At 39.6% G+C, this 14,523-nt stretch overlaps 1 long non-coding RNA gene across 1 annotated transcript in view; it reads left to right on the top strand.

Moving 5' to 3' along the window:
- LOC121398764 overlaps positions 1–12,178 on the top strand; it is a 146,978-nt gene extending 134,800 nt beyond the window's left edge. The window contains exons 3-4 of the long non-coding RNA XR_005964516.1: positions 11,766–11,902; positions 12,006–12,178. This is a non-coding gene — a long non-coding RNA (uncharacterized LOC121398764). The remainder of the gene's footprint in view (positions 1–11,765; positions 11,903–12,005) is intronic.
- The last annotated feature ends 2,345 nt before the right edge of the window (positions 12,179–14,523 follow it).

Raw genomic sequence — 14,523 nt, 5'->3', positions numbered from 1 at the left:
CTTTCTACAATTAAGAATCTAGGCACATACAGTAAAACTGAAGAGAAATTGGAAACCCAGGTAGTTCAAGCTGTAACAACAATAGCTACAATAGAGTTTTCTGTTACCCGTTTTAATAAAGGCACTCTTGGCATATGCCAACAGTCCTCCTCCCTAACAGAGCAAATAGCAGAGACTCAGAGGGTTGAAATTCAAATCTCCTATGGACTATGCTGTTTGCTCTATTAATAAAAAGGTCTATTGTCCTGAGCTTTTCCAATATGACCTGATTAACACTGTAAACAGAACTCTGTCTTTTCAGATGGTATTTTTCAAAGCAGGTGATTTTGCTTTAGAGTGGGTACAGCTGAGCCACTTAGAGGTTCTTGTGAGTTGTACACACAAACACACCTGCCCATTTATATAGACGGAGGTCAAAAGGTCCTTATTTGTCTGTCACCTCTTCCCAAAAAGAAACATGGAAATGCTTTGCCTAGAAAACACACTGGTGGGAACAGTCAGGATCTGATTTTGATTTTAATTAAATCAGATTCTAAAAATTTCTTTTCTTTTTCTCTGCAATTAAGAAACATTACCTTGTGCTTGATCCAAACTTATATTTAATTTATATAATTAGGCGTATTTAATATTTAAGTACATTTTAAGTAGACAATGTATAGAGATCCTAATTACAAAAATATTTTTTATTTTGTCCTGAGCATTCTGGATAATAGGGCCCCATACCTGTACTATAATGGCATTTCTCCATTCTGTGAATGTTATTGTGTTGTTGAAGATGCTATCATTCAGTCAGTCAGGGCTGCTTGTATGGTGGGATCCCACAGGTAGTCAGATGGTCCATAATACAATTTTGATTCTTTGATACAGTGTGTGTGAAAGTGATGTGTTGTGGGTGTCATTAATATGTGTAAAATGAAGAGAAACTGTGGTTCAATATGGATTCAAAGATAATTTCTAGTTGACCCCTGATATAACCATGAAAACATTGATAAAAGTGTTATGAGTTGGGGAATTCCTATTTATTTGAAGTGTAAATAGTGTAATTTAGAAATAAAAACAACATCATAAAAATCATGACAGAATCCCTTTAAGTAGTAAATGCCAAATGTAGTTTAGTGAGTTTTTTTAACAGAATGAATGCATCAGTTAACATTTAGCAAGATAAACATTGTTCTTTATCTACCTCAGATAATGATAATGGAATAAGGACAATAGTCGGATTCTATAGTCATTACTTGTTTCCCTAAATGCGAGGGTTGTGTTTCAGGTACCCCTCTCCCTTCCTGAATATAAGGCCAGCAGCTTGGGTTCTAATGATTTTTTCATGTCTATGTTATCTCTTTCCAGCCTTAGAGGATAGATCATCCTTTGCCAGCTGAGCTAGTTCCACGGTAGGTTTAGGATAACATATACTTGTAACATTTAATGCAACTGAGTGTACTACTGCAGAAAGAAGGTTTGGGTCAATTTACTATGTATATTTTGCCAGTTGGTGTTAAAGAAATAATATATATATATATATATATATATATATATATATATATGGCTTCAGTTATTCAGTCATTAAATTATGATCAAGTGTGTGTAAATATAAATATATATATCTTTTTTATTATTTTTCTTTTTAAATTAGCTGTTTAAGTTTTGTGGAGGAAACCGAGACAGAATATAAGAGGTCTTCAGATAACCTCATAACTACTGTAACTGCAGTGCATTAACAGGAATTAGTTAATTACATATCCAGGGGCAATTATCTATAGAAGCCACCAGATCTTTGGTTTTATTTCTAACTTGCAGTTAGCTATTTCTGATTGGTTGCCCCGGTGACTGCACTGGTGCAATTTAGCACCCTGCTATAACACTGACAGTATAATTTAATGTGTTATGTAATATATATATATCAAATGAGATTTTTTTAAAAATGTAAGCTGTCCTAATATTCTTGAAAGCAGAGTAGAGTTCAAATTCCATAGAAATGCATAAACATTAAATGAGTCGTCATCAGAGTCAAATATATACGTATACAAATTAAGGGAATATTATCTCTTTACTATATAACTGAATAAATACGTAGTAGGATCTGGGACTGTATAAACTATATAGTTTAGAGGTTATTTAATACGTCAGCTCATGCTTAATTTTGATGCTAATCATGATGATGATCAAATTCATATAAGATTTAGGTAATGCATGCACAACATGTTGTATTCCTTTAAAGATGCCTAGTTATAATGATCAAAGGGGGTTTCTTGTCCTTGTAGTATCTTCTCAAGCGACCCCTGTATAAAGAAGCAAGCTTCAAAAATAAAGTTCTAGACCCATGCAGGGGGCCACTTAATGAAATCCTTTATTCCAATCATGTATTTTGATCTAGGGTATCTCCTAAGGAAGCACTGCTGAGTTAAATGAAAGGCACCTCACCCTTCTGTTCATTGCTGCCTCCCTTCTGTTCATTCTCAGATGATGTCACTTTTGTGTTCATACTGACATACATTTTTGTGGTTGAGGCAGATTGTAGAAAGCAGTAGGTCAGGAAGTAAATTAAACAGTGGTACAGGTAGCAAGGTCTACGTTTGTTTCATGTGATAATTTTTCTTACAGTAACAAGACCCATGACATTACACCAGGGCTCCCCAACCTTGTTTTTACTGGTGAGCCAAATTCAAATGTAAAAACAAGTTGGTGAGCACCATAACCATGCAAACAATTCCTGGGGGTACCAAATATGAGCTGTGATTGACTTTTGATAGCCTCTATGTGGACTGACAACTGACATGAGGCTCTGTTTGGCAGTACATCTGGTTTTATGCAACTAAAGCTTGCAAAAATATCCAAAAATAAGCACCTGCTTTAGGCCACTGGGAGCAACATCCAAAGGGTTGGTGACTAACACCTCTGGTTGGGGATCACTGCATTACACCATAACCAATGACATATCTGCCTAGTGTGTACAAGGAGATCTCTAGATGTTCCCTGTACTATGGTTTCATTATACAAACGTGGCAGATAAACTGTGAACTGAGGTGGCAATGAAATGCCCAAGCCTAATAATTCCAAAAAACTAGACAACATATACAGCGCATATACAGCACCAGACTGGGGTGTGTGTGTGGGCCCACTTAGGCTGCCTCCTCATGGGCCCACACACCCCCTGTCAAGGCCCCCCAGCCAGGCCTGGATTTGTGGAAAGGCCACCTAGGCCCGGGCCTAGGGCTACAGGATTTTAGGCGGGCGGCATGCTGCCCAACCATACCCACATTGGTTCAAAAACACTGGGAATGCGCAGGAGATACAATGATTTTTTTAAATCTCCCGTGAGCCAATCCCCATTGCTCCAGTCCAGATGGTGAAAATTTGCACGAATAAAGGAGAGGGAACAGGGTCGACGAACGGCAGTGGGCCTAGGGGCACCCACTATGTAAATCTGGCCCTGCCCCCAGCCACAACCACCCTGGCCACCAGTCTGACATGACCTATCCTTCATAAAGCCATACTGATTACTGCTCATAATGCCATTCACCAAGGACAAAATTTTGAATGTGATCCCTTAACAAGCCTTCAAATAATTTGCCCACAATGTATGTCAAACTTTCTGACCTATAATTGCCAGGTTGAGATTGTAATCTCTTTTTAAATATAGGAATTACATCAACTTTCCTCCAATCCATAGGCACCATGCCAGATGAAAGAGAGTCTGAGAAAATCAGAACTAAAGGCCTGTCTAAAACTGAACTAAGCTCTCTTAGTACCAAAGATTGTATTACATATGGCCCTGGCACCTTGTCCACATTAGTTTTTAGTAAAGCTTTATGAAGCATATACAGAGTCAGTCACTGACTAGTTTGAGGTGAAACAACAGTGCAGCTATGAGGTGCGTCTTGGAACTCTGACTTATCTATTGTATACACTGAATAAAAGAACTGATTTAGCTAGGGAATGCACTAGACAAATCCATATTGGTAAAGGACATTGGAGTCTTTGTAGTTAATAAACTTGGCTGTAGCTTCTTGCCAGAGCGCTAGCGTCAAATGTCTAGTGCTCCTGAATCAAGGTAACAGGAGCCGCATGCGTATGTACAATCTTCAATCTGACAGGATGCGCATGCGCGTGCGCCATCTGCAAGCTAGACACGATGAGCATGCACGCAATCTTCTGAGAGGGAGGGGGCGACGGAGGACGCCGGCCTCCAGGGCAAATCCGGCCATGAGGAGGAGGTGTTTATTCTTCCACTGTACACAGCACTGGTAAGGCCCTCATCTAGAATATGCCATACAATTTTGGGTCCAGCGCTCAAACAAGATATTGTTAAAATTGAGTGGGTCCAGAGAAGGGCAACTAAGCTGGTAAAAGCTATGAGGAAAGACTGGCCAAGTTGGAGTTGTTCACTCTGAAGAAGAGGCGCTTGAGGGGTTATATGATAACAATGTATAAATATATAAGTGGATCATATAATAATATCTCTGATGCTTTATTTATCAGCAGGTTCTTCCAGCTGATGCGTGGGCACCCATTCTGATTAGAAGATAGGAGGTTTTAGCTAAATATTCAGAAGGGTTTTTTTTTTACAGTGAGAGCCGTGAAAAGATGTGTAATTCTCTCCCTGATACATTAGATATCTTCAAGAAGAGGTTTGATTTTTAGCAAGGGAGGGTTATGGAAGATGGGTTATGGAAGATGATCCAGGGACTGGTCCTATTGCCATTTTGGCAGTCAGGAAGGAATTTTCTCCTCCTCTGAGGCAAATTTGAGAGGCCTCAAATTGGTTGTTTTGCCTTCCTCTGGATCAACTAGCAGTTAGGCATGTTAAAATAGATTTCAAAGGTTGAACTTGATGTATGTGTGTCTTATTTAAACCTAACTTACTATGTAATTTACTATGAAAGACAAATATAATGCAGCATCAAATATCATGGCAACATTACTACATCCAAATGTACCCGCAAATGTACTCAACTTTCCGAGTGAATGTACCAGCTTATACAGCATACATTAGCTTTTCAAGTTTGGTAAACATATGGGTAATTCCAGTGGTATGTAGGGATTACCTGAAACTCTGGAAAAGAAAAAGAGTACTGGAAAGAGAGGATATGGCAGATATAAGGGTTAAATTAAGCCCTGCTGATTGTCGGTCTGGAATTCAATATACATTAGTTGTAAGCACCTGGTATAAGGATTGCATCTATAATGTAGTGTGTAGTGAGTTGGCTGAAGATAAGTAAATAAAACAAAATAAAAAGGAAAAGAACTCTATCACTACAAAAAACAAGATCTCAAAAGTCACAATCGGGGGCTGACGACCGTCAGAAAATCAGTGCTCAAAAAATTAAGAATAGAAAGATACCATGTAATCTTTTTTTTAAAAAATTTTCGCCTTGATAAAGCTTTTAAGCGAAACGCTTAACAAACTTTTTATCTTTGGTTTATTTTAATTGGGCTGGGTTCATCCATTGCTGCTACTGTCGACTTTATATCTACTTATTCTTCCTTCCATTCTAAGGGGCCAGTGATTTGTGGCTTTTCAGGTTTAACATAGTCTCAATTAAGATCAGGGCAAGTTGATTTACAAGGCCACAGTCCTGGTTACCCTGTCCTGCCTCCTCTTTGTGGTGTCCCAGTCTTAGAAAATAATAGGCAGCTAGTTTTGGGACAGCTCCGCCCTCTTTTTTTCATTATATCTTACAATCTTTCTATAAGACCGTAGCTCTCTGGTTGGCCTTTGCCCAATCCCGGGTCATAATCAATTAGATTTAGACTCTTCTCATTAACTTATCCTTCTAGTAATAGATATTTATATGCCTGGCACTTTGCAATTGTAGCATAATTTGATTCCTTTTAGAACATCAATCTACTATTAAGCACTTTGTGTATAACTTTTGGCACTTCCTAATGAATTTTGGTCTTTTTTAACTCAATTTATTCGCGTCCAATCATGAATTGTCAATGAACTGATTGTTACCATTAATTGGGCAACAGTCATTGGGTATATGCACTAATTTGCACTTTATATTTAAACTTAATATCTATGAATTTGCTTGGGAATTAATTGATTTGGGAAGTGATTGGTTTTTATATAATATTGTTGATGAACTAAATGATTAGGCACGCACTGCACTTTAATTTAAGTTAATCACCTTTCTTATTGGGAGGGATTTAATCTATCACTAGATACTAATTAATTGTTACAGACATGGTATCTTTCTATTCTTAATTTTTTGAAGATAAGTAAATGTTATTAATAATAATAATAATCTTGTAAAAAGACTTGCCCATGCATTGCCATGAGCTCTTGGCTAGTTGTTTCATGCTTTACCACATGATTCACAATGGCTGTATATAGAACATAAGGACAACCCATCAATAATCACAGTAGTCTCGGATGGTTTTTGAGTGTGCAAATATAATATTTGTGTTCACTAATATACAGCCTGTGAACTCACAGCTATTGTTTAACTACATTTATCTTAACATCCTACTGCCAGACAGGTAAGGTAAGGTTTCAATAACTGCTCTAATTTTAAAGTATAACCTCAACCCACTTGCACCGGTTTGTATAGTGGCTAAAGACCCTCAGCAGTGAAGATCTGTTCCTTAGAATGTGCCCCCATTAGCTCCCCATCTTCATGTCTGCTGTTTCAATGCAAATTTTCTGGGTTGCTGTCACTTACCTAATCTTAGGGTCAATTTATTCAATATCTAAATGTCATGATAAATTCAGATTTCCACTCAATGGCAGATCAGTGCAGTTTGCACTGTAATTAAATGATCAGCTTCTATGACAGATATACCTCATTTTGTGCAAGATGACATGTGATGACCCTTAGGCATAGCTTCTCAACAGCTGCCCAGAGCACACTGAGCATGTCACTGGCAAAAGCCATGCTCCTGTGCACAACTTTGAAGACCTGGATTATTACTGTTATAAAAATGCTTAACCTGGTACAGAAAGTTAACAGATATAGGAAAGTATGCAAGCTTTTGAGGAAAAAAATACATTTCTTCATCAGGTATTTTTATGATGTAAGGCTAGGGAAAAATTCAGGCCAAGAATCCACCCTGTTTCATTGGCTTGCACCTGAATGCATTACCCCACACTCGGGTGGAGCCAGATGCAGCAGATTTTGGTACTGAAACATGAGAGCTTGTATTTTGGTAATGAATCCACTGTATCTGCCTGCACCCAAGTGTCGGCAATGTATCTGGGTGTAGGCACATGGAACAGAAGAGGCGCAGAGGAGCAGTGGAGGAGTGGATTCTCAGCCTACCAAAATGTTAAAAAGCCAAGAAGAATGGAGGTACTTGTATTTCTTTAATGTTACATAGTTACATAGTTGAAAAGTTCAACTCCTCCAAATGAAAACCCAGCATCCATACATACACCCATCCATACTTTCACATAAATTATATATACCCATATCTATACCAACTATAGAGTTTAGTATCACAATAGCCTTTGATATTACGTTTGTCCAATTCATCATCCAAGCAACTCTTAAAGGCATTAACAGAATCAGACATCACAATATCAACCGGCAGTGCATTCCACCACCTTACTGCCCTCACTGTAAAGAACCACCTACGCTGCTTCAAATGAAAGTTCTTTTCTTCTAGTCTGAAAGGGTGGCCTCTGGTACGGTGGTCCTCTTTATGGGTAAAAAGGTTCCCTGCTATTTGTCTATAATATCCTCTAACGTACTTGTAAAGTGTAATCATGTCCCCTCACAAGGGCCTTTTTTCCATAGAAAACAATGTATCATTCTTATACATTTTTACAGACTGCTTAGGTCTTAGCACTTTCTGGTGGCTAAATGATTCATATGTTTCTACATTACTCTGCAGTGAATGGTCCTTTTCTTAACATATTGGTCTGACCTAAGGAGATCAGGGTTTGAAGAGCGGCACTTCAGTTTCACAACATGTTTCAGTCTATATCCAAAAAAGCCAAATAAATTTCGAGGGTTTCCTGGAAACTATGCTCTTTTGTTTGTGTCTCACTCAGCATTTGTTTTGTCTCATACCCAGGGTCGGACTGGGCCGGTGGGAGACTGGGAAAAACCCAGTGGGCCCCAGAGGCCCAATTTGCTCCCGCACGGCTGGCAGAGCTGCTTCTTTCCTGGCCTCCCGGCATTACCACAGTGCAAGTTGGTGCAAAAAAGAAGGACAGGGAGAGCAAAAGCTATAGGCAAATAATCCTCTTTTAGTATTATTACCCTATACATTTACAGTAGTTGTCATTTGCAATTGACAAAGAAAATAAAAAGAACTGGATCCAGAAGAAAAAACAGATATGGTCTTTCAAGTTAAACTGCATTTCACAAGCTCCAATTTACAATTTGCTGCTGCTCCTGACCTTAACGCATTTCTTAACAAAGAACATATGTTTCCCAGTGGAAAGCCTTTCTATGTTGTGTACAGCTCCCTTGTGTGCTACCATGTCAAATGATTAAGTCTGGGGACACTCTTTCAATTTTTATAGCACTTTTAAGCAATGCAAATTTTAAAATGTTCTGTGATTTTAATGATATATGTAAATATAATTGCTATTGAAAACAGTATCTTTCTTGCTATTACGTGCACTGCTGGTCCTTACTATATTTACCACTGAAACAAAGTAACAGTAGTCGACTCAACATACAAGGCGTTGTGGGCATTTACATTGTAAATCCTGAAATTAAAATGTCTGTTATGGGCTTATAACTGAACAGTGGTGGATTTGAACAGAAAAATGGTCTTCAACCCAACTCAGCTTGGTCATAACCCCTGAATAGTGATCTAAATAAATAAATCAATGGGCCTTCTAGGGTCACCAGATAATTTGACTTCAACTCCCACTATCACAACAATTAGTACCAAACAATGTCACATTATATAGGCTTATTGTGGAATTAACAAAGGGCTAATAGGCATTGCCCCAAGCTACGATCCACTAAGGCCTGGGCTGGGACCACCAATAGATCCTTTGGTACTATAGCAGTCCAGTCTAACCCTGTAGATAAGTATTCCTCCAACTTAACAACCCCTAAGGGGCTTACCGGCATACATCATGCCCTTGTTCAGTGGGAGAGGAGAATAAAAGAAGTCAGTGCCACCTCCCAACACATGTATACTTTTCTGGGGGCAGATGCCATTAAGCTAATCACATTTGTAAAAATTTGTAAAATCTACTTGACAGTTGGGCAAGCAGTCAGAGGTAGGACCCTGATCCCCCAATGTCCTGGGGACAGTGTTAGTATAACCTATTAAAAAAATATCTACGTATTATATAAAGATTCATCAATGTGGCACCTGACTTCCCATCACATAGGGCAAAGGTACAAGGTTGCTAGGTCTCAGCACTAAAATTGTATACGGTATTGCAAAAGTTAAAAAGGTGTCTAGAGGATCCTGCTTAAATTATGTTTTCCTCATACCTAGACATAAGTAAGGGTGTAAAGGGCAGGGCCGCCATCAGAAATCATGGGCCCTGAACAACAAAATTTTCTGTGCCCCTTGTTTCCCTCCCGGCCCAAAACCCCACCACAGGTACTGTACACCCCACACCGGACTAAAATGGCCACACAGACATCAGAGCTACAACAGTAAAAATACCCCCACACACACACATTATGAAAAGCCATTGGTCACCACCTCCCCAAGTTATAAAAAGCCATTGGTGGTCAGGGCCCCCCTACAAGTTAAAAAATATAACATTGGTGACCAGGACCCCCCAAGTTATAAAAATTGGTGTCCTGAGCCCCCCAGAAATTAAAAAACATTGGTGGCCAAGCCTCCCCAAAAGTTATAAAAACATTGGTGGCCAGGACCCAGTCCCACAAGTTAAAAAAACATTGGGGGCCAGTCCCCCACAAGCTTTAACAAGCCATTGGTTGCCAGGTCCCCCTATAAGTAAAAAAAATATTGGTGGCTTGGGCCCCCACAAGTTAAAAACATTGGTGGCCAGGCCCTACCCACAAGTTTTAAAAAGCCAGTGGTGACCAAGCCCCCCCACAAGTTATAAAAATGCATTGGTGGCCATGGCCCCCACAGGTTATAAAAAAACATTGGTGGCCTGGGCCCCCCACAAGTTAAAAAACATTGGTTCTATTAATTGGATTTTGGCTCCATTCGTCAGCTTTCAGCACCTTTCCTCGGCTTCCAAGTCCATTTGGTGGGGCTTTCAGTGGATTTCGCACTGCTTAGTGACTCAAGGGGGTGTAGCACGACTGGACCCCCCTTCAAGCTTAAAAAAACTGCCAGACCCAGTACAGCTGTACCCGCTGTGCCCCCATGATTGTGGCCCTGGTAAAGGGCATTACTACAAGGTTAATAAGCAGACTGGGGGACACTCAGTTGTTATAGGAGTTTTAGGCCATATATAAAATTTGTCTAAAGAAAGCAAATGTAAAAATATTCAATGATATTTTGAAAATGATTGTTCGCCTGAGCGAAAAATTCACCTGGCAAAAGTGTGTGGAACTTTGTTAGTGCTGAGCTCTTTTGCTAGCGAATTTTCCTCTATGCCTTTTAGTAAATTTCCGATGTCCCTGCAGATTCTCTTTTTGGCGAATTTTCGCTAGTGGCCTTCACTTTGCCCTTTAATAAATCAGCTCCCTGGAGTCTTTCCTGCAGTTATGTCCCCTGTGCTCCCTGTAATTATAACCCTGTCACAAATCAATTATTAAAACACTAAAACAGTAGCGAAAACTTATGAATGCAAAGCACAGTTTTACCAGTGGCAAAACTATAATTCAGCAGACCCCTTAGTCGTGGAGGGAAGCCAGGACACAGGAGGCCCGAATAGCGGGATCTGCTGTAATATAATCCCCCAAAACACTGCAAGAAAGTTCACCACCCACTGCAAGCTCCAGTTTGTCGACGTTAGAGCACTTGTGGGAATGTTTGTACATGACTGTGTGAATTCACAGGGCCCTGTAGGGCAAAATTTTCTGGGCCCCCTGGTCCCCGTCCGCCCCCAAGCACCACCTTATATCTCGTCCACACCACAGTAAAAAGGCTACACAGACATCAGTTATGTTATAAAAAGCCATTGGTGGCCAGCCCTTCCCACACATGTTATAAAAAGCCATTGGTGATTAGGGGCCCCCCTGAAAGTAAAAACAAAAAAAAGATGGTCTGGGCCCACCACAAGTTATTAAAAGCCATTAGACCCCCCGTCCCGAATTAAAATAAAATTGCTTGCCAGGATCCCCAATAAAAGTTTGGCTTTTGAGGGGGGGCCTGGCCATGCTTCACATGCTTCACATGGTCCCATCCTCTCTTCTGAAGCATGCAGCACACTGACAGCAGAGGGGCCCAGTGAATCAAGTAAATGAAGTATGGCCGGGCCCCCCTAGGACACAAAAACCCGCTGAGCCTGGGACAACTGTCCCCCCTGTGCCACCCTGATGTAGGCCCTACTGTTCCTACTCAATATAAAAACAGAACATGCATTTTACATAGTGCTTTTTGCAAATGCAGGAAGTCTTTATAGGCACTTTTTATTTATGTTTACTGAGCCCTGTTAAACATAGGAGCAACATGCATTTTAACAATATTTCATTTCCAACTAAATAACAGGCTGAGTGCATTGACTACAAGCGAAGCAATGGGCTGGCTGCTGAGGGAGGTGGTGAGACCAGTCTGGGAGGTTTTCTGTTGGAAAACAATAGGCTGCTAGAGAGGAGGGAAAATCTGTGGGTGGGACTAGGATTGCAAGGGTACTTAGAGTGGTAGTAAACAGAGTGGCATCATTACTAAAATGTGATTTTCTCCCACCCTCCCTCCCTAAGTTTTTTATAGGATTGACAACTGAGAATCTGTGGAGAGTGGCGGCAATGCTAGTCCTGTGTGGTGGTTGGCAGGCCCTGGAACTTTGTGGGGGCAACTACTGGGAATCCACCTGGCACTGATCTTGCTTTCCAGCCTTGTGGGTAACCCAGGCAAAGCCCATTCTTTTAACACTTTTTTATTAGATAACAGTACAGCATTTACTTTCATCATAGTTGATTTTTGTACATTTTTACTTTCAGAAAATGGATACTCTCCTACGCAGAGGAGGACAGTGACATCATATTCAAATACCCTAAGGGTTAAGAAAAAAATTTTGTTTCCATCATTTCACACAGGTATACAGCATAGACCAAAACAATTTAGCATTGGAAATTGTATATTAACAAATATTAAACCAATAAACTTAAACAACCGTTTCCGTGTCCGTGTTTACTGTGAAGTTACAATATTGCTCCTAATACAGTGTTGATAACCACGCAAAATTCCATCTTGTAGGTTTCAACTCTATCTAACCGTACAATTCGCTACACTTGTTTAATTATATAAATTTAAATGATCAAGTACTCATCTTATATTTTTATCGTAACCTGGCATATGTTATCCAAGGCATCCAGATTTTGGTGTAGACATTATATTTATCCATAGTGATACTCCACATTCTCTCATTAACCATAATCCAGTTCATTTTCAGCCTGAACAGAATTATAGGAATTGAACACTTTTTCCAAGATGTAGCAATAGTCTGTTTCGCTGCCAGAAAGATAAATCGTATGAGTTTGCGATGATATTTGTTCGGGACTGGAATAGTCGCATTAAGTAGTACCATCAATTAATGTAAATATTCTGGACCAAAATCTGAACGCCTGTCTACACTGGCACCAAATGTGTAGCATAGAACCATCCATGCCGCAATTACGAAAGCAGAGCAGGCTAGAAGTAGGATAAAATTTATGCAATTTCATGGGGACCATATACCATCCAGATACTACCTTATATAATGTTTCTTGAGCCAAAATATTTATCGAGATCTTAGCCGTGTTAGTCCAAGATTGTTGCCATGTAGATTCATCTACTATAGTGCTCAATTCTCTTTCCCATTGTCTAGTGTAAGGTGGAAGGGTAGCAATTGAAGAATTCAAAATTTCTTTATACAGAATGGAAATCATTCCTCCACTACAAGGGAATTTAACACACATTTGTTCCCAGGCAGAAGAGGTCAAAATATTAGTACACCCTTTAATCACCATATTAAGAAAATGTTGTATTTGAAGATACCGAAAACATTCTGATTTTGGGGGACTATCTTGCTCAACTATAGCAGACCATTTCTTAATGCCTTGCAAGCCTAGAAATTGAGTGACATACATCATATTGTGGGATTTCCACCAACAAAAGTCTCTGTCCTGTAGCCCTGGTTTAAAAATAGGATTCCCAAGTACAGGCATTGCTGGGAAATGAGGAGACATCAAAGGTGTTCTTTGTATGGTTTGATCCCAAATTGATAATGCCATTTTGAGCACAGGAGTGGAAGCAGTAGGTCTCTCCTGTTTAGGGATCCATGGTAACACTGCAGGATTTATTGGTTTCAAACATGCTATTTCAATTTGAGCCCAGAGCGGGAGATTGGGTCTATAAAAGTGGATTAGCGGGACAATGTGCGCGGCCTGATAATAGTAAAGTAAGTTGGGAACATTAAGGCCGCCTTTGTTTCTGGGTAGTGTTATCGTTTTCTGGGATAGTCTTGCCTTTTTACCTCCCCAAACAAATTTCATAAGTTTTGATTGCATTTTATTTAGGTGAGTCCTTGCTATTTCGATCGGTAAGACCCGGAAAAAATACAATATTTGAGGCAGCAGTACCATCTTAATTGCATTTATCCTACCAAGCCAGGATATATGCAGTTTTGACCACGCCATAAGCGATTTCTCAGCTGCCGCCCATAATTGAGGATAGTTGGCTTGATATAGACCTTCAAGAGTTGGAGTTATTTCTACCCCTAAATAATGTTAGTGCTTATCTCTCCATTGTAAATCAAAATTAAGTTGAATCAATTTTTTCTGAGATTGGGTAATGTTCAGGATTTCGTAGGGTTTATCTTCAGTCCAGATATGAGGCCAAATTGATAAAGATTATCAAACAAGTGTGGTAGAGATGTAAGCGGTTTTGTTACTGTCAACAATATATCATCAGCAAATAACATTTGTTTGTGAGTCTGCTGGCCTATTGTTATCCCACTTATATTTGGGTCTTGCCTGATCAATATTGCTAAAGGTTCAATCGCTAGAATAAATAACAATGGCGAAAGGGGGCACCCCTGTCTCATTCCCCTATGCAAGGTAATTGTCTCAGAGGCAAAGGGACCCCATTTCAGAAAAGCTTGTGGAGTATTATATAAAGCTTGGATAGATAAGAGGAATTTGTCTCCAAAGTTCCATTTTTTAACACATAATATAGATATTCCCAGGTGACTGAATCAAAAGCTTTTTGAATATCTAAAGCCATCACCAGCGCTGAAGTTCGTGAAGAATAAGAGTATATATTAATTGTATCAGACGTCTTATATTTTCTCCGCCATCTCTGTTGGGGACAAACCCCACTTGATCAGGGTGAATCAGGGTTGCCAAAAAGGAATTCAAACGAGTGGCCAATATCTTACCTAAAATTTTTACATCGTTATTTAAGATTGAGATAGGACGGTAATTACCGCATTCCAATAAATCTTTATTAGGTTTGGGTATTAATGCAATTTGTGCTAAG

Source organism: Xenopus laevis, chromosome 9_10S, assembly GCF_017654675.1.
Source record: "Xenopus laevis strain J_2021 chromosome 9_10S, Xenopus_laevis_v10.1, whole genome shotgun sequence".
Taxonomy (NCBI): domain Eukaryota; kingdom Metazoa; phylum Chordata; class Amphibia; order Anura; family Pipidae; genus Xenopus; species Xenopus laevis.
The sequence above is the reverse complement of the archived record's forward strand: the minus strand, read 5'-3'. Positions and strand labels throughout refer to the sequence as shown.